Source organism: Ranitomeya variabilis, chromosome 4, assembly GCF_051348905.1.
Source record: "Ranitomeya variabilis isolate aRanVar5 chromosome 4, aRanVar5.hap1, whole genome shotgun sequence".
Taxonomy (NCBI): Eukaryota; Metazoa; Chordata; class Amphibia; order Anura; family Dendrobatidae; genus Ranitomeya; species Ranitomeya variabilis.
Genome location: NC_135235.1, coordinates 72,717,403 through 72,737,989, shown reverse-complemented (window position 1 = coordinate 72,737,989; position 20,587 = coordinate 72,717,403).

The window sequence follows — 20,587 nt, the reverse complement described above, 5'->3', positions numbered from 1 at the left end:
CATTGGCAGTTTCCCCTTGTTTGGTTTAGTTCATCCTCACTCATTTTGTGCGCCGCGGTCAACCAATCACAAGCCGGGAGGCTGGACACGCGCGCATTTTAAAATTTTAAAATGGGCGCGTGTCCAGCCTCCCGTGACGTCCCGGCTTGTGATTGGTTGCGCCGCGGTCAACCAATCACAAGCCGGGAGGCTGGACACGCGCGCATTTTAAAATTTTAAAATGCGCGCGTGTCCAGCCTCCCGGCTTGTGATTGGTTGATCGCGGCGCAACCAATCACAAGCCGGGACGTCACGGGAGGCTGGACACGCGCCCATTTTAAAATGCGCGCGTGTCCAGCCTCCCGTGACGTCACGGCTTGTGATTGGTTGCGTCTCCCATGTGACTGCGACGCAACCAATCACAAAGCCGGGACGTAATTTTAAAATCCTTAAGGACCTGAAATTACGTCACGGCTTGCTGTGATTGGTTGCGTCGCCCATGTGACTGCGACGCAACCAATCACAACGCCGGAACGTAATTTTAAAATCCTGAAGGACCTGAAATTACGTCACGGCTTGCTGTGATTGGTTGCGTCCCGGTCACATGGGCGGCACGCAACCAATCACAAGCCGGGACTCACGTAAAGGAAAGAAAAGCGCGAATTTTAAACAAAGAACGCTGCCGCTTCCCTCGGTAAGGTGCAGGCTGCGTCGGAGAGGTGAGTATAGCAATATTTTTTATTTTAATTCTCTCTTTTACACATTTTTACATTAATGTTGTTTCGATACCGATACCCGATATCACAAAAATATCGGATCTCGGTATCGGAATTCCGATACAGCAAGTATCGGCCGATACCCGATACTTGCAGTATCGGAATGCTCAACACTAGTGTTCACATGTTGTGTTTTTGCTGAGGAGGGGGGGTTTCTGCTCATTTGTGCCCTGGGGTAAAAACAGCATTTTAGAGCAGCAAAGTTGATGACTCTGAAATCTTGTGCATTCTGCTTATTTTCTCCTTTCGAATTTTAACCATCAAAGCATTTTTTTCAAATCTGCAGCATAGCAATTCTTTAAGTGTTTTTGCAGTGTTTTGCATCCATTCAGATGAATGGTAAAAGCGTGTGTATTTAACGCAGCATTTTTCCTGCCAATATTCTGTTTATTGCAACAGAAAAATCTGCTGCGAATGCTAAATGTGCACATACCCGAAAGTGCAGGTTCGCTCTACCCAATCTCCGTAGTTAAACGACCGCCGATCAGCTACTTGTTTGCTGATCTGTGGCCGTTTAGTAGCTTGTTTAGACTGGCATTCCGCTTTTCCGATGTGCACAGAAGGATCAGTAATTGTTCAGTACACATACGCTGCTATTGTTTTTGGCAGCACATGGCCTGTTTACACAGGACAATGTGCTGCATAGAATTTTTAAATAAGATTAAAAATAATTTCACCTGACGAATGAGTGTTTTGCTCATTCATTAGGTTATTGGCAGCCTGATTACACTGCAATATCAGAAAATGAGAAACGCTTGTTCACTACAATCAGTAATTTTTGCGGTTTTGTGTATACAGACTCTTAAAAAGCCATTATATTATGATTAAACATAAAACATAATCATTATGTAAACATGGAGACACATAGTTTTGCACAGAAGCTGTATACACATAACGGTATTTTTTGCAGCCAGACTAACTACATATTTGTTCTTAAATTTTTATAAATAAACCTCATGTAATTTACATATACAGTTGTGGCCAAAAGTATTGACACCCGTGCAATTCTGTCAGATAATACTCAGTTTCTTTCTGAAAATGATTACAAACACAAATTCTTTGGTATTATTATCTTCATTTAATTTGTCTTAAATGAAAAAACACAAAAAGAATTGTCCTAAAGCCAAATTGGATATAATTCCACACCAAATATAAAAAATGGGGTGGACAAAAGTATTGGCACTGTTAGAAAAATCATGTGATGCTTCTCTAATTTGTGTAATTAACAGCACCTGTAACTTACCTGTGGCACCTAACAGGTGTTGGCAATAACTAAATCACACTTGCAGCCAGTTGACATAGATTAAAGTTGACTGAACCTCTGTCCTGTGTCCTTGTGTGTACCACATTGAGCATGGAGAAAAGAAAGAAGACCAAAGAACTGTCTGAGGACTTGGGAAACCAAATTGTGAGGAAGCATGAGCAATCTCAAGGCTACAAGTCCATCTCCAAAGACCTGAATGTTCCTGTGTCTACCGTGCGCAGTGTCATCAAGAAGTTTAAAGCCCATGGCACTGTGACTAACCTCCCTAGATGTGGACGGAAAAGAAAAATTGACAAGAGATTTCAACGCAAGATTGTGCAGATGTTGGATAAAGAACCTCGACTAACATCCAAACAAGTTCAAGCTGCCCTGCAGTCCGAGGGTACAACAGTGTCAACCCGTACTATCCATCGGCGTCTGAATGAAAAGGGACTGTATGGTAGGAGACCAGGAAGACCCCACTTCTTACCCCGAGACAAAAAAGCCAGGCTGGAGTTTGCCAAAACTTACCTGAAAAAGCCTAAAACGTTTTGGAAGAATGTTCTCTGGTCAGATGAGACAAAAGTAGAGCTTTTTGGGCAAAGGCATCAACATAGAGTTTACAGGAGAAAAAAAGAGGCATTCAAAGAAAAGAACACGGTCCCTACAGTCAAACATGGCAGAGGTTCCCTGATGTTTTGGGGTTGCTTTGCTGCCTCTGGCACTGGACTGCTTGACCGTGTGCATGGCATTATGAAGTCTGAAGACTACCATCAAATTTTGCAGCATAATGTAGGGCCCAGTGTGAGAAAGCTGGGTCTCCCTCAGAGGTCATAGGTCTTCCAGCAGGACAATGACCCAAAACACACTTCAAAAAGCACTAGAAAATGGTTTGAGAGAAAGCACTGGAGACTTCTAAGGTGGCCAGCAATGAATCCAGACCTGAATCCCATAGACCACCTGTGGAGAGATCTAAAAATGGCAGTTTGGAGAAGGCACCCTTCAAATATCAGGGACCTGGAGCAGTTTGCCAAAGAAGAATGGTCTAAAATTCCAGCAGAGCATTGTAAGAAACTCATTGATGGTTACCGGAAGCGGTTGGTCGCAGTTATTTTGGCTAAAGGTTGTGCAACCAAGTATTAGGCTGAGGGTGCCAATACTTTTGTCTGGCCCATTTTTGGAGTTTTGTGTGAAATGATCAATGTTTTGCTTTTTGCTTCATTCTCTTTTGTGTTTTTTCATTTAAGACAAATTAAATGAAGATAATACCAAAGAATTTGTGATTGCAATCATTTTCAGGAAGAAACTGAGTATTATCTGACAGAATTGCAGGGGTGTCAATACTTTTGGCCACAACTGTACTAATGCTATTTATTTACTACATGGTAAATGCTCGTATTGTATTAATCTTCGGTTCTATCTGCTAAATGGCCACAGTGTGAACATGCTCCTTATATTCCTACTCTTTTCTTTGGTTTTGCTAAATAAATAATTGCAAAAAAAGTGCATATAGTCTGTACACAATTTGTATGTATGAGGGAATGTGGAAATAATGTATTACTTGTCATTCAGCGGCCGCTTCTCTGGTGGCAACTCATTAATTCTGCTGGCCCCTGTGCAATGCTGTCTCCGGTCTATAAAGCGTTTTTGTGCTCACTTTCAGAATACCGTAGATTATTATTTATTTATTTTTTTGATGATCCGCTACGGTTTCATTTAAACAAATGCCCGGGGAACACTACCTGATTACTTTTTCAAAACTTACAATGCACGGTGGACCTCATCTTGAAATAATCTTACCACCAATACATCTCCGGAGATATAAAACTAAAAACAAGAATATACAAGTGTTTATTATCTCTTCTTTTAAGGGGTTTCATGGTGGTCCATCATCTGCATTGAATACTGTCGTATATAAGCTTCTCAAGTATTACTGATCATTACTAGTGATGAGTGAACATGCCGGGATAAGGTGTTATCTGAGCATGCTCAAGTGCTAACCAAGTGACTTCGGCATGCTCAAAAAATTTGTTTTGAGTCCCCGTCCCTAGATGTCTTGTGACTTTTTGACAGCCGCAACACATGCAGGGATTACCTAGCAAACAGGAAATCCCTGCATGTGTTGTGGCTGTCAAACAGCCGCGGGGACTGAAACATATTTTTCGAGCGAGCCGAAGTTACTCGGTTAGCACCTTATCCAAGCACTTATCACTAGTAATGATCTGCAATAATTGAGAAGCTTATATACGGCAGTATTCCATGCAGATGACTGACCCCCATGGAACATCTTATCCGAGCACGTTCGCTCATCAGTAATCATTACTTCTCACTTGAATAGAGCAGCGCTGCAGATTTATGTAAACTTTGCTCAAAAGTCGGTGGACTGAGGGCATTACCACGACATGGGGTTAAAACAAGGGCTGAAACAATCCCATAAATGTTGGCAGCTAATATATGTATGTATGTATGTGCATGTATAATATAATATATATATATATATATATATATATTACAGACCAAAAGTTTGGACACACCTCATTTAAAGATTTTTCTGTATTTTCATGACTATGAAAATGGTAAATTCACACTGAAGGCATCAAAACTATGAATTAACACATGTGGAATTATATACTTAACAAAAAAGTGTGAAACAACTAAAAATATGTCTTATATTCTAGGTTCTTCAAAGTAGCCACCTTTTGCTTTGATGACTGCTTTGCACACTCTTGGCATTCTCTTGATGAGCTTCAAGAGGTAGTCACCGCAAATGGTTTTCACTTCACAGGTGTGCCCTGTCAGGTTTAATAAGTGGGATTTCTTGCCTTATAACTGGGGTTGGGAAAATGTTGTGATCCTAATGGCAGAGGATCTCAGGGTCTTCAGCAAAGTCTGCAAACATAAAAACTAGCTCTTAGGGAGGTGGTAACTGAGCTGACCACATACCTGATCCTAGCCCACAAATAATAGCAGCCGGGGAACGTGCCTACGTTGGTTCTAGACGTCTCGCGCCAGCCGGAGAGCTAACTAACCCTTTCAGAGAAAATACAGACCTCACTTGCCTCCAGAGAAAGATACCCCAAAGTAGATACAGGCCCCCAACAAATAATAACGGTGAGGTAAGAGGAAAGGACAAACGTAAGTATGAACTAGATTCAGCAAAGAGAGGCCCACTAAATAATAGCAGAAATATAGAAAGCGGACTTATGTGGTCAGCGAAAAATCCTACTAAAATATACACGCTGAATATCCAAGAACCCCCGTACCGACTAACGGTATGGGGGGAGAATATCAGCCCCCTAAGAGCTTCCAGCAAAATCAGGAATCACATTATGAACACTCTGGACAAAAAACAGAATAATACAGATAAACAAAAAACAAGAAAGCAGGACTTAGCTTATGTTGCAAAAATCAGGACCAGTAGACAAGAGCAACCAGACAAGGACTGATTACATGGATGCCAGGCAATGGACTAAGACTCCAGGAAGTTTAAATAGAAACACCCAGAGTCTTAACGAACAGGTGACTACCAAGCTGAGGAAAGAGAATCCAAGAGCCATACCGCGAGTGACCACAAGAGGGAGCCCAAAAGTATAGTTCATAACAGGAAAATCAGTTGTGTTGTGCAGAAGTCTGGTGGATACACAGCGAATAGTCCTACTGAATAGACTGTTAGCTGCTTTTTTCTTGCCATAATACAAAGTCTAAGTAAAGAAAAACAAGTGGCCATCATTACTTTAAGAAATGAAGGTCAGTCAGTCCAAAAAAATGGGAAAACTTTGAAAGTGTCCCCAAGTGCAGTTGCAAAAACCATCAAGCGCTACAAAGAAACTGGCTCACGTGAGGACCGCCCCAGGAAAGGAAGACCAAGAGTCACCTCTGCTTCTGAGGATAAGTTTAACCAAGTCACCAGCCTCAGAAATCGCAGGTTAACAGCAGCTCAGATTAGAGACCAGGTCAATGTCACACAGAGTTCTAGCAGCAGACACATCTCTACAACAACAAAAAGGAGACTTTGTGCAGCAGGCCTTCATGGTAAAATAGCTGCTAGGAAACCACTGCTAAGGACAGGCAACAAGCAGAAGAGACTTGTTTGGGCTAGAGAACACAAGGAATGGACATTAGACCAGTGGAAATCTGTGCTTTGGTCTGATGAGTCCAAATTTGAGATCTTTGGTTCCAACCACCGTGTCTTTGTGCGACGCAGAAAAGGTGAACGGATGGACTCTACATGCCTGGTTCCCACCGTGAAGCATGGAGGAGGAGGTGTGATGGTGTGGGGGTGCTTTGCTGATGACACTGGGATTTATTCAAAATTGAAGGCATACTGAACCAGCATGGCTACCACAGCATCTTGCAGCGGCATGCTATTCCATCCGGTTTGCGTTTAGTTGGACCATCATTTATTTTTCAACAGGAAAATGACCCCAAACACACCTCCAGACTGTGTAAGGGCTATTTGACCAAGAAGGAGAGTGATGGGGTGCTACACCAGATGACCTGGGCTCCACAGTCACCAGACCTGAACCCAATCGAGATGGTTTGGGGTGAGCTGGACCGCAGAGTGAAGGCAAAAGGGCCAACAAGTGCTAAGCATCTCTGGGAACTCCTTCAAGATTGTTGGAAGACCATTCCGGGTGACTACCTCTTGAAGCTCATCAAGAGAATGCCAAGAGTGTGCAAAGCAGTCATCAAAGCAAAAGGTGGCTACTTTGAAGAACCTAGAATATAAGACATTTTCAGTTGTTTCACACTTTTTTGTTAAGTATATAATTCCACATGTGTTAGTTCATAGTTTTGATGCCTTCAGTGTGAATTTACATTTTTCATAGTCCTGAAAATACAGAAAAATCTTTAAATGAGAAGGTGTGTCCAAACTTTTGGTCTGTACTGTATTTTTTTTCAAAGTAATGAAAAACTTCCAACATAGCATTGTGACATGTCAAGTCAACACCTGACAACACTTCCGAAAACCCCAGTGTTTGCTGAGTCAAAGAGGCAAAAACACAGGTCCTTAAAAAAAATCTTTTTAATTGCCACAAGAGTACATTTTCTCAGCTGAGTACTTTATCCTCTTCAAATCAGTAATTTAAGTGATTGCTAAGGGTCTCCGTACCTGAACTCCCCCAAAGATAAAAACTAAATCATGAGCCATCTAAGAATAAAACTCTGCCATCCACTGGTTTAACAAGTGATCTGAAGAAAAGGCTTTTTAAAGTGTAACTGTCCAGTCTGGAGAATTATCATTGACTTTTTAGTTTGGCCAAAATATTGAGTGAGAGAAGGGGATAGGGGTATGTGTGTGAGGAGGCGGACCAGCTGCCTTCTCCCCCCTGAAGACAACAATGCTACTGTGGTATAGATGATGTAGAATGTGAATAATGTTTTGTTCCCGATAGGATTTCTTGAGGTAACAACTGTTAATTTATCTGTGGGCTGCAGTACTAACCAAAGGCCACAAGATGTCACTGTCTTTTTCACTCTTGTATAGAATGTAGGTGAAATCTAGCCAGTAACACAGACAGCAGGCACAAAGACAGTGTGAGGGTTAACTTGAAGTGCAGCCCATAGTGGGAGGGAGTTCTGTGGGTTCAGGGGAAAGGGGAATCCATTTTAGTCAGTCAAGAAGAGAAAGAGACAAGACTGGGCACTGAAGGTACTGTCCAGTGAGAAGGGGTCCTTGTAACAATGTATCGCCCTGCTGTGAGTACTGAAACAGGGAGCACATTTCTACAAGCGACCCATGGGGCTGATATAAGCAAGCACACGGTACCAGGGTATAGCAACACACGTGGACCCTTATGACCCTACCCCTAAAGAAAATGCAGGCATTGAAGATCTCTCCTCATTACAGGCTAATTTTAATTTGTGTACTAGTGGGTATTCTGTTTCTATAAAATCACACTTGTCTGGGTGACGCTACAGACAACTGTGGCACAATATGGGGATTAGCATTTTCTGTTTAATAGTCACTACTTATATGGATAGTGTATAAACTGCTGATCTCCGAGACCCTTATGTAGACCTGAAGGACTTTTTACTAATCCTGGTCAGTCAAGAAGTGGAGATCTGGCCACAGAACATACAGCTCTCTATAGGACAGCTGTGTTCATAGAAAGGTTCAGAGATAAATTCAAGGCTCACAAATATTAATCTGCCAGGTCCTTAGGGATGATGCATGGGGCTTGCCTCCACGTATTCCGATTTTACATATGGTAGCACAAAGATGTTTTTTTTTCCCCGTATACGGTGTCATTCTGTATTTTGGCATCTATGGAAGAATAATGGAACCAGAAGTGCCTTCATGGTAATACAGAGCCGTTACTGCTTAAAGTTACTGGATGAAACTGCAACGATTTTGTGCTTTCCAATCCTGGAGCTCACGTTCATACATACTGTGGAGAGTTAGAACACAACCAGAAAACATATTACCGGGACCAGAAAACCGGCAGCAGAGGAGCTAATTACCACATAATAGTGAACAAATAGCCCTCAGGCCTAACACTAGGCCACCCACTCCATAACACCACTAAGAACAAGGAGAAAATGAGGAGTATATTGGGTATCAAAAATTTTTTTATTAGGTATACACTGTATAAATACTACAATTAATTACGTATTTTAGCAGTCAAAAGTACAAAACAACATATAAAGTGCATATAGGATGAGGACAGAAATCCCTCTGGTGCATGGCGCCCTAAGGGTAAACCAATCTGCACCATGGCGCAGATAAATAGAAAAAATGGCCGTAATATGCCATGTGGCTTACATAAATACAAAATAATGACACCGGTAGTCGATAATAAGAACCACAAGGCGTGCTTACCACAACAATAGGAGGGCTACACCAAGGCACCAGGCTGGGACCAGAAGAGAGACCCCCGACGCGCGTTTCGCTAACGCAGTACACAGCTTTCTCAAGGGGATGACAGTAAAGGGGCCGAGAAGGACCTTAAAAAGGGGCCGGAATCTGGGCATGTGTCGTCTCACATGTCCAGAAGCGGCCAATAGTAAGCGGCAATGCCGGCGCATGCGCGGATCGGACGGCAGGTCCTGAAGCCAGAGGCAGCGTCCAGCGTCACCACGCGTGCACGGGGAAAGAGCGCCCCGGTCACACGTGGGAGGCAGATGTGACGCTACCCTGGGGTGGGAACCGGCTCATCGGATCGGCGCACGCGCTCTGCCGCAAGAATGTAGCGGAAAATATAGCTGACAGGTAAAGCAAAGATAAAAATACATGTGGGAGAGCAGAGGGAATCAACAATACACAACTAATAAATGCATTAAGCAAAAGAAGATACAGCCAAAAGATGATAACACATGTATAACTCTGTCAGAGAATTTCAGATGAAATCTTGACATTCGTCGTATCTCCCTCTCCAGAGGATAACAGTGCCCAGTCCTCCATAGACGGGCACTAGGTTGCAGATGGAGAAATTTTCAGGCTTGTGTCATAAAAGGAGATTTCTCCGTCATGTAAATAAATAAATCTCGGCACACCAAAAAAGTGAAAAAGAACTATAGAAGAAATAAAAAACAAGATACAATGAATAACACAATAGAAGAAAGTGAATGTAAAAAAATATAAAAACAGGACCCAGCACGGGGAAATCCTGCACCAATGGAATAAGGGTAGGACATTACCAGATGTTAATAAGAGGGGAGGACAAAGGAGGAGATCATATGACAATAAAATTGATGAATATTTTCATATAAAAACTGATCCGCGCACACTCAAAGCATCATAAAAATGACGCAAAACTTAGTGATTCATTCAGACCATTAGGCACCACCGTGTTGAGCCTAACAATCCAGGCCGCTTCACGTTGTGCCAACACCTTCTTGTAATCACCCCCGCGTGCACCTAGGTGTACGCAGTCGATGCCCCTAACCCGAAGCAACCCCGCGTCACACCCATGATGTGTTTTGAAGTGGCGCGGAATCGTCTTCAGGAGAGAGGCATCCACCACGGTTACAGCAGCCTGGATGTCACGCACATGTTCTCTGGTGCGTATGCGGAGCTCCCTCGAGGTGAGACCCACATAAATTAAAGGGCAGCTACACGTAGCGTAATACACCACATTTTTGTGCCACATGATATGTGGTGTCTAATGGAATACGTCTTGCTGCCATCAGAGGTTGCAAAGGAGGTGGTCCGAATAATATTGGCGCAAGCCAAACAGTGACCACACTGAAAGCAGCCAAGCACCGGGCCCCTAGACCCAAAAGGGTTACTGGTGGGAGGCACATAATGACTGTGGAGAGTTGTAATGGATTAGGCTCAGGAACAAGTGACAAGTTTAGGTAAACACCCTGAAGCCGAAGAGAAGGAGGCGGTGAGTCCTGCTGGAGAGAAGCTAGCACTTCCCCATGGTATATACTAGAAAGCAGATGAGAGGGGAGATGTTCCTCCAGGCCAATTCCCCTGGACAAAATCACATTGTACAACCAGAACAATATGTGCCATGGAATAAACCACACGGGTGTGCACAACGTCTGTATCGAGATTAGCATTTACTAACTGATGCTGCAGAAGAGCTTGGTTTGTCGTTCGGTACAACCCAGCACCAAATTTCCTAAGTACCTCTGGTTTCACTTATCACAGAGACTTGTCAGAAATTATAGAGGTTGTCAAGATGCTTAGATATTTATGGCCGATCCTTGGGAGCCTGTAACAGCTGATCGGTGGGGGTCATCAGCCTCAGGATAGCTCATCAATATCATTTTCCTGGAGACTCGCTTCCAGGTTTTGATTTTGCTTGGGGAAGGCAGATATAATGTGACTCACAGGCCCCTATAAACTTTAGACAAATGTCGGCTGATCCCCCGATATTGACTGGTTCGGCCGATGGTCGAATGTGTATGGAGGTGCCGGCTGACTGATGGGCCGGAGAGATGTTGATCGCACTTTGGTCTGCCTGGAATAAGCCCCTGGCTGACATGTCAGTCGGCAGCTTTCTCATAGAGAACACAGGGGTGCTCGGACGAACAAACCTACCTGTGAATAGCAGAATCGGCTGAGATGGCGGTCAACCGAGTGACTGGCCGAAGCGTTACTCTGCCGACAGCCATCTAATGTGTACAGCCAGCCTAAGCTACCTGGGCAGATGGGCTTCAGTGCCACGTTCACATTATCGTATTGTTAACCGCTTGTACTGCACACTAACAATGCGCCCAATGTCGAGCGGTGACCTATGAAGGGGTTAATGCAGAGTTTGCATAGGCGGCCTGTGTGTTTTGTCTGCTGGATGAAGTCAGCTCATGGATTTGGAGATGTGTAAATAAAGTATCAAATTCTAACAAGCTGAAACTTCTGTAACGTTTTCGCTCTGTAACGCTGCCGGCTCTTTGTTACAGTTACAGGACACGGCCATGTAAAGAGCGGAGTCTAAACCATACAATGAAGTTTATTTACCATAGGAAGTCTGTCTCCTACTGAATGTCGTAAGTAAACACCGCCCTGGATTTATTATACACTGCAGTAAGAACTGAAGATGAAATATCAAAGCCCAGGAACATTGCCACGTCTTGTCCTGAAATCACATATCTGGTGTTTTAAAGGTATAAAATACAGTATATTGCGCCCAAAGTTTACTGCTATGGGCAGATGACAAGATGGTGTAGTAAGCAGGTACGGCACATGTAGGCTGAGCTGATCGGACCTGCTGAGAGTTGCATCCAAATCTCCTGATGTCACGTTGTATTAGATACATAGATATGTAAATGGTGCTAATTAACATTTTGGTGTGAACGACGACCTAACGTGCTTGGAGGCCTTTTGACACACATTCCCGGTTAAAAGAAGGACCCAGTCAAGGTTCTTCATGCACCATGATATATATATATATATATATATATATATATATATATATATATATATATATATAAAACGTATCTGTCATGGAATAGGTGTGTATGAAGCAGGCTCGGGAGCTGAGTCGCCTCCATACATGACAGGTGCCAACTGTACTGTGCAGCCACCACCTGCTTAAAGAAACAGTGACCAGAGGTAGCTCCAATTCCTGCTGTTTAAAGGGAATCTGTCACCTCATTTTTCGCATATAAGCTGCAGCCACCGCTATTAGGGGCTTATCTACAGCATTCTATAATGCTGTAGATAAGCCCCCGATGTGTGGGGCGGGTCCGGCGCCTTCCATCTTCATACGATGTTGTGATCCTCCTTGCTTAGTGTTGCAGCTCCAGGGCAGAGCAAAGTACTGCAATGCGCAGGCACTGGGCCTCTCTGAGCTTTCCCGGTGCCTGTGCACTGCAGTACTTTGCTCTGCCCTCAACAGGGCAGAGAATTACTCCTGCGCAGAAGCCGCAACAGAAGCAAGGAAGAGATCGTCATCGCATGAAAATGGGAGGTGCCAGACCAGGAACTGCGATGCCCATCGGACCCGGACCGCCCCTGGATGAGTATAATCTAACTTGCTTTTCTTATCTTTCAGGTTACATGGGGGGCTTATCTACATCATTACAGAATGCTGTAGATAAGCCCCTAATGGCGGTGGCCGCAGCCTATATGCGAAAAATGAGGTGACAGATTCCCTTTAATGGAAAATAAACAGTTGTTTGTTGTTGGTAAATAAAATGTTTATTTTGTTTGCACAGTGCCTGTGTTTTCTTTGTTCCTTTATGTGAAAACACACAGATGGGTATTGTATTGTTGAGTGAAGTAGTAACGGGTGTTTCACTGGAGGTGTTTTATTAGTAGTAAAGTCAGCAAACATTACAGGTACATTTACTTACAAGTGTATTAAACCATATCGTCTTGCCATGCCACACATATCCGAAACAAAGTAACAGCAAACGTATCCCTCATCTGGGCAACTTCCACTGTAGTCCTCAGTGGGTGATCACAGTAATCCTGCAAAGTGCTAGCAACAGTTCTGTCAAGTTTCTAATTGTTGTCGCTCTCTTGCTAGGATGTAATTGTGCATAACAACACACGCTTTGACCACATCATCAATTTTCTCAGTTTTTACATTGATTGGTGCTCAGAAAAATCAGTCCAAGAGCCAACATGGCTGACAATAGTAGGCGATGGTAAATATTTAATTTCATAGAAACTAAAAAACAATTGCTGATACGTAAATTGCTGACCAAGAGCTTCATGCTGCTGCTTCTTTTTTCTTCTATAACTATTGCATTATCCATATCAGGAAAAGTGGAACTATGCACTGCCAATGCTCTGGCACTGACTAAAGGGATGCAGAGTCTAAAGAAAGCTCCGATTCATTATCCGCCACACCTTGTGTATTGGACTTAATTAGTCAGATTCCCTGGTCACAGTCCTTAGAGTAGTCACCGATTGTCAGTGTTGAGGCACAGAAGGGTTGTCACATGGCAAAGCTGGAAAAGCGATGTCTGATGTAGCAGGGCTGTGCCAGTCATGGCTTATGTAGCAGAGCTCATTCAACCATGGCTAATGCATTAAGGTAGTAACAGCGCTGGAATGCGGATGCAGCAGGGTTGTTGCAGTACTGAAATACTGATGTAGCTGAGTTGTGGCAGTGCTAGATGTTGATTGTAGTAGTTGCAGGATCCCAACTACCTGAATACTCAGGTGACATCCTGGTGCCTGAGCCGGGTTTAAATGACGTGGGTGCCTGATCTCATTGCTGCATGTTTCTTTGTAGCAGTAGCTGGACATTCGGGATAAGAGACAGGAACAGCTGAAAAGAGTAATAGATACACCACTTAACTCAAGAACGAGGATAAGTGAGTAACTGAAAGAAAGCAAAGGGCAATAAAGAAAAGGCACCAAAAATCCAAATAGGAAGCAGCAGACTGTGTCCAGACATGTATAACTGTGTAAACCTTCCAACATAGATATTATCCAGGTCAAAAGAACACTGTATTTCTGCATTGACCATGACAAAGAGGGGGCTGGCTTAACTATTTAAATGATCCTAGCAGCCAGCTCCCTTAACACGCATCAATGTTAACATAACAAATTCCATTCTGTGTCCATCACAAGCAGTAAATGAAACTGCAAGGACCCAGGACTGGAGCAAACAACTGAATATCAGGACAGTTTGGACAATTTAAGGATAATTGTAAGTTTTATACCTAGGTATTTTTCACATATTCAAGTTTTTATTTAAATTTTTTACAGGACTTAAAGGATTTTGAGACTGTGAATAGCAGGGTTCTACATGTTGTGTACCATCTATTCTGCTTTATATAACTGAGCTGAGTGAGAAGCAATCATAGAGCAGAATTTACGTCATGGTAATCATCAGCATATAGAGGATGGTGCATTCATTTCTGTAAGAGACGTAAACGTGCACAAACTGGAATCCAGGCTTCTCCGGGGCTGCACGTTTCACCCAAGTCAGTTGCCAGGGATTCATATTGTACCTGAATAATCAGCGTTCACAGGAAGAGCGGAAGAGTCGTTCACACTCCATCAGACATACTGTACCTCATCCTGGCTCCAGACTTATCAATCTGGAATCACTGTTAAAAATGTCAATGTTGGTTTATTCATGCAACGTTTGAGTTCATCTTTAGTTCACAGAAGTATATTAAGCAACTTCATAACCAGTAGTTCCCCAGTAGAAGCTTTACCTCCCAAAATAATTATGGGACATGTAGCAGGACCGTCATGTATTGAATAGTTACAAAAGTAGATTGTCCACCACTCGAGTTTGCATCTGGTGGTGGGGTATGCACGGAGTATTGGGGGTGCTCGATTCCCCGCCCCGTATGTTTTGCGGTTGTTAGCCAAAAGAAAAAAAAAAACATGCAGGGATTGCCTGCCATACACGGGCAACCCACTTCATGTTTTTTGATTAACAGCTGCAAAACACGCGGAGTGGGGACTCGAGCACCCGCGATACTCCGTGCATACCCCAGCACCAGATGCAAACACTAATTCTGATATAAAAAGCCATCAAATATACTTATGTCCGCCAGTTTTACTTTCATGTAAGCGGAGTAAGTGTAAGCAGGTGGTCTGAATGCAACAGCAGAGACACCAGGTGGGAAGAGCAGTTTACTTTATTCGTTTAACAGGTATATATATATACATATATATATACAGTATATATGTATATATATATATATATATATATATATATATATATATATATATATATATACAAATGTTGGTTAGTATACAATAAAGAATCTGCATATTAGCCCAGGGTATACATTTCAACCTATTTCTAGTGAACAGAGGGGAAAATAACTGGATTTAGAGGGAACTGTCCTTAGGAATGTCGCAGCTTTCAGGGTCCTGACAAGGGCTGATGTTACCTCTCACTAGCCGCATGTTTTCCTAACCAAGTCTATCAGCTTTCTCTGGGCTGCTTTAGCGCCAGCCGAACCCCATCTGGCCTGCAGCCTTCTCCCTACCCACGCCTGGTACTGTAAATCTGTGATGGAAGTGATGGCCAATTTCACACATCTTCGCCCAGCCAGATCCGAGTCTCTGGCCGGCTATCCTTCTTAAGGTTTCTTTGATACTTGACCACCCACCAGTGTCTTCTTGGTCCGTATCGATGGGGTTTAGTCCTTGACTGTTGACTGGCGACATCTGGGTCGGGAACCTTGTCTGCCGTCTTTCGGGATTTCAGTGCTTGACTATCGACCGATGAAGTCCGGATCATGACTGGCGTAGTTCTGGTCTTCAGTGCTCGGATGCTCTGAATCTAGGCTTGCTGGTACATGCGGCTGTGGCCTCCTGTCTCGGCTGCTGGAGCAGCAACAGGAGCACCTGCTACTTCCCTTTGGTGCCAGATACGCTCCTTCTTTGGCACGCTGGCCTTTTATATCGAAGGCTGACTTAATCACCGTCACCTGACTCGGAGCACTGCCTAATTCTGTCCCTCTTGTAATTTTTCCTCCGTGTGTAAAATGTCTGTGTGCATTTTGCAGCCTAAATAAAGAAGAAAGAGAGTTCTGCTCTAAAAGGGTTACTCTAGAAAACAAGGGTATGAATGCTTCTAAAGGGTTAATTTACTTGAAGAGCAAATAGCTGCTTGGAAAGGCTTTATCTACTATGAAGAGGACATACCTGCTTCTAAAGGGCTAATATGAGGCTCTCGCTATATACATACAGCGCCCCTAACAAATACACTAAAGAGCAGTGAAATGTATTACTTCTACAGCCGTTTATTCTAGCTCCTCCCTACACTGTCCCATAATAAACATCAATCCATTTTACACTGATTCATTCATTACTACATCCATCATGAAGACAGCAGCACATATCTTGCCTGTGTTTACATGCTGCACATAGGCTTCCCCCAAACAGTGGTATCTCCCATCTCAGTAGCAGGAAATCTCATAAAACTGTAAAGATAGTGAAATGGTTAAAAGCTGGCCTTCAGCCAACTGTAGCCTCCCTCTCTTAGGCTGTGTGCCCACGTTGCGTTTTTTATGCATTTCTGTGTTGTTTTTTGCCGCAGCGGAAACGCATAAAAACGCTTAAAAAACACATTCCCATGCAATCCTATAAGATTCCGCAGTTGCTGTGCCCATGCTGCGGATTTTCCTGCATAGCGATAAAATCCGCAGCATGTTCATTATTTCTGTGGAATCGCGGCGATTCCGCCTCCATAGGATTGCATTGAAACGCTCACTTTACACATGTGGCTATGCCCACTATGCGTAAAGTGAGCGCTTCATGTGCGGATGGTACCCAGGGTCTGCAGGAGAGGAGGCTCTCCTTCAGGCCCTGGGATCCATATTTCTGTAAAAAAAATTAAAATAAAAAATATGGATATACTTACCTTCTGATGGCCCCCGAAGTCCTCCCGCCTCTCAGCGGTGCACGCGGCCGCTTCCATCCCCAGGGATGCATTGCACAAAGGACCTGGGATGACGTCGCGGTCACGCGACCATGACGTCACAAAGGTCATTCGCGCAAAGCATCCCTGGGAACGAAACGTACCAGGAGCGCCGCTGAGATCGGGGCTGTCGGAAGGTGAGAATAACCATATTTTAAATTTTTTATTATTTTTAACATTCTATCTTTTACTACTGATGCTGCATAGGCAGCATCAATAGTAAAAAGTTGGTCACACTTGTCAAGCACTATGCTTGACAAGTGTGACCAACCTGTCAATCACTTTTCCAAGCGATGCTTCAAATTGCTTGGAAAATGCAAGCATTCTGCAACCTAAAAACACTTGTGTTTTGCGGGAAAGTGTATGCGAATTCCACATGCGTTTTACCAGCGGCAGGGAGTTGCGGAAATGCTGCGGACATTTCCGCAGCATTTCTGCAATGTGGGCATATAGCCTTAAAGTTTTCATTACCAAATTAGAGAGGACGTTTTTACTTTTCCGAATTATAGATATTTGAAGGTGGTATTTTGGCCTCCTTTTATCTCAGGAAGTTTTTAAGGAGATGATCGGGCCTCTTTAAGATGTAAACTTGTATTCTGTGATATTTGCTCACACTTTCTTAAAAATTTTAAAATACAAAATAAAACCAGTGGACGTATTAATAAATGCATTTTAATCTGTTGTAATACATTCAAATTATGTTGTATAAACCAAAAGAATTTACAAAGCCCCTAACCACTTTTTATAAGACATGCAAGTCGTAACTTATTATTATTACTATTTCATAATTTTTTTTAGTAGTGATAAGTGCCTCCAGTCCGTGAAACCCAAATTATGTCTGACATTAAACAAGGACTTTCCCTCTTTCATCCATGCCCAATTAGGTCAAATCTTCCTCATTATCTTACTGCATCTGTGGCTCAGTAGTTAAAGTTAATTACTCGCATTACAAAAAGTCTCCATACTGTATACTGTAGGCCAGGCCTTATTCATACATTTCCAGGATGAATAGCAGAAAAATGTCACAGCACAAAATAGATGATCAAGAATTGTTGTCACATCGATAAGACAATCATTTACTATAACTGACATGTTGGAGTAAGTAACAGATCCGCTGTAAATACAGTGACTCAAATAGGACAACTTCTCTCCTTATGGACAATCTCTTTCCTTTTCTTAATGGGAACTTGTCATGTTCCCAAATGCTATTATCCTGCAGATGTAGAGAGAAGCGTGACCATGGGTTCAGCTCAAGGGCGGCAAAATGATTGAGTGGGCCCTGGTTACGACTACGGTGGCACACCCTAATTGTGGGTATAGGGGGACCTCAGCAAATGACCAGGCTGAAAATACATTTCTATGCAAAGAGCTATTATCGCCATATAGTGATATATACCAGTCCTGCAGACCATACAAGTGTGTCACGATCCAATTTTGGATGCGTGGCAGCTCTGGCTCTACTCTGTTTTAGATGTACCTTTTTTCCTTTCTGGACCAGTGGGGGTTAATGTCAGTTTTCCTTTGCTGGCAATCTGCTGCAACTGCAGAGTTGCTGGGTCAGCTGATGTGGGTGGAGACCACTCCCTCCATCCTTTAAATGGTCACCTGATGCATCAGCTGACTGTTGGTGATAGAGTTTCTCTCTGGAGACCAGCCGTGCGGTTGCAGCTCTCTGGTGTCAGCTTCTTCTGGAGTTTGGAGTCCTGTTTCTGTGTCTATGGTGTAAAGCTTGGCAGCGGAGTCTGGAAGCTAAGTGTAGTGTTTATTCCTTGTCCCTCCCGTGTTTGGCACTGTCCCCTGTGTTTGTACCATCTGCAGTGGTGAGGCTAGTGCCCTTGCTGGCCAGTGGACTAGTCAGGGCAGTGTGAGGTGACAGCAAGGGACGAGGTTCCTGACGGTGGTAGAGGGAAGGACCCACTTAGGGTGTTAGGGGAGTGCAGGGAGAGGTTCAGGTTTGAGCAGGAGGTGACGATCCCTCATTTCCCTATTGGCAGGGCCTTCCTCTCCCCTTTTCCATCCCGTTGTGTGTTTGTTGTGCCGTTCGCTGACTGATCCCGTTGGGTCATTGTATTTCGTGACATTATCTCCAACCCATACTTTTTCTAGGTGAACCTATGGCTCAAGCTCAGGCTTTTGCTCAGCTGATCCAGACCCTCACAGATGAGGTTAAAGAGCTGCGGTGTCAGGTGGTGCAGCCGCTTCAGCAGGTGTCAGGGTTCTGGGTCACGGCTTATGTGCAGGCTCAACCAGAACCCAAGATATCTCTCCCTGACATGTTCTCTGGAGGGAAAGATACATTTTTGTTTTTTAAGGAGGCCTGTAAGCTATATTTCAGGCTCCACCCTCATTCTTCAAGGAGTGAGGAGCAGCGTGTGGGGATTATAGTCTCTCTTCTCAAGGGTGATCCACAATCTTAGGCCTTCTCTCTGCCGACTGATTCACCATCTTTGCGGTCGGTGGATGAGTTTTTTGCGGCATTGGCGCTGGTGTATGGGGATCCTGATGGCATCTCCCTGGCTGAGTCTAGACTCCGTAATATCAAGCAAGGAGGCTGGCCGGCTGAGAATTACTGCTCAGAGTTTAGGAGTTGGGCCACTGACACTCAGTGAAACGACCCTGCCCTTAGAAGCCATTTTTTTCAGGGTCTGTCAGCTAGGCTTCAGGACACTCTGGTGCAATATGCTACTCCTAGGTCATTGGTATCTGGGTGGATATGCTCCTCAGGGAGAGACATACATCATATCTAACCCCTTTTGTTATTTCTAGGGAAGATTACACACTGGTGCAGATGGACAAGCCCATGCAGGTGGGAGGAGTCTCTTCTCAAACTAGGTTGCATGTGGTTCGCCGTGGGACGGGGGCATGTTTTTTCCTGATCATTTCATAAATGTCTGCCCAGCTTGCACCAAAGTATATTCACTATCTCAAAAGCGGTGTCCCCCTAGTTGTGTGGAGGGAGGCGACCAGGGTGTGTATATTTCCTCCATCTTTTCATCTCAGTGTACCATTCCTGCAGAAATGGCGGTTGGCGGGGTTACTGAGACGGTACTAGTGCTTGTGGATAGTGGAGCGGAGTCAATTTGGTGGATTCTCGTTTTGTCCAGACCCATGGTCTGATGGGTAGGACACTGGCGAGACCCCTAAATGTTCAGGCAACTGACTCTGTCCCACTCAGCCAGGGTAGGGTGCCCTAAGTCGTAGATAATACAAACCTGTGTATAGGGACTCTTCATTAAGAGTCCCTGTCGTGCTACTTCTTGGAGGGTATGCCAACTCCCATCGTCTTAGGCCTTCCTTGGTTGAAGAAACACAACCCAGTCATAAATTGACGGTCCAGGGAAGTAGTCTGCTGGGACCACTCATGTAAGGACTGCTGCCTGGGAGCTACGATCTCTGCCGTATTTCTCCAACCTACCCCTTCATCTCTTGTGGGGGCAGCTGAGGTTCTGCCAGGGAGTAGGGCAAGACTCAGCCCTCACCACAAGTAAGCCCTGAGTCTCGGAGTCCTCTTAAGAGGAGGGGTCAGGGGAGGGTGATGGTTCCCTCTGTATGTAGTGAGGGTAAGAGTTTGGGTACACAGGGGGATGCCTCTGCTGTCAGTTCCTCAAAGAGTTCAGTATCCTGTGGCAAACGCATGCGTGGAAATAAATGTTCAGGTACAGACCTGTGTGTGAATAAGTACGTGTGGGTGTCCACCAAAAACATCTGGGACCTGGAGTTCTAGGGTGATCTGGCACTCATATCGGGTGTCGACCATTCTCAGCCCGGGGACTTTCCAGCTGGAGTTACCC